Genomic DNA, 435 nt, shown 5'->3' with positions numbered 1-435 from the left:
GCCGGAGAGTGCACGGTTCTTCCGATTCCTCGGCCTGATGGCGATTCCTTTTCGTCAAGAGCCCTCACTTCGCTCAGTACTAGCCGACAGCGGCACCCCGCGTCTCGGCCGCAGAACTGCAGTAGTGGTTACTAAATCCGCTCCAATCGGAGCCGCCTAGAAGACAATTCCACTGTGTCCTGATGCAGGTACTTTTCTTCCCATTTTAGAAGGATGTAACATTTTAAGTGTTTACTATATCTCCGGTCTGGTTGTCATTTCTTTGAATGTGAACTGTACTCATCCAAATTAAGTGAGTTTTACTCGTCAGAGAGCAGACGTACCTTGCTGAACATATGTATTGACATAGTCGTGCTTTTAGTTTTCATTGCCATAAAATGGTCATAACAACATATTCCCTGCTTACCTTAGTAGAACTGAGGGCAAAATAAACTA

At 45.3% G+C, this 435-nt stretch overlaps 2 protein-coding genes across 2 annotated transcripts in view; both read right to left on the bottom strand.

The window, feature by feature from the left end:
- Nucleotides 1–435, bottom strand: part of LOC102757680 (protocadherin gamma-C4) — a 130,930-nt gene that overhangs the window by 116,842 nt on the left and 13,653 nt on the right. The gene's annotated exons all lie outside the window — the stretch shown is intronic.
- The window catches only part of LOC102775405 (protocadherin gamma-B2-like), a 28,396-nt gene that overhangs the window by 18,598 nt on the left and 9,363 nt on the right, over nt 1–435 (bottom strand). The gene's annotated exons all lie outside the window — the stretch shown is intronic.

This window comes from Myotis davidii, unplaced genomic scaffold (assembly GCF_000327345.1).
Source record: "Myotis davidii unplaced genomic scaffold, ASM32734v1 scaffold89, whole genome shotgun sequence".
NCBI lineage: Eukaryota > Metazoa > Chordata > Mammalia > Chiroptera > Vespertilionidae > Myotis > Myotis davidii.
This window is presented reverse-complemented; position numbering and strand designations above follow the sequence as displayed.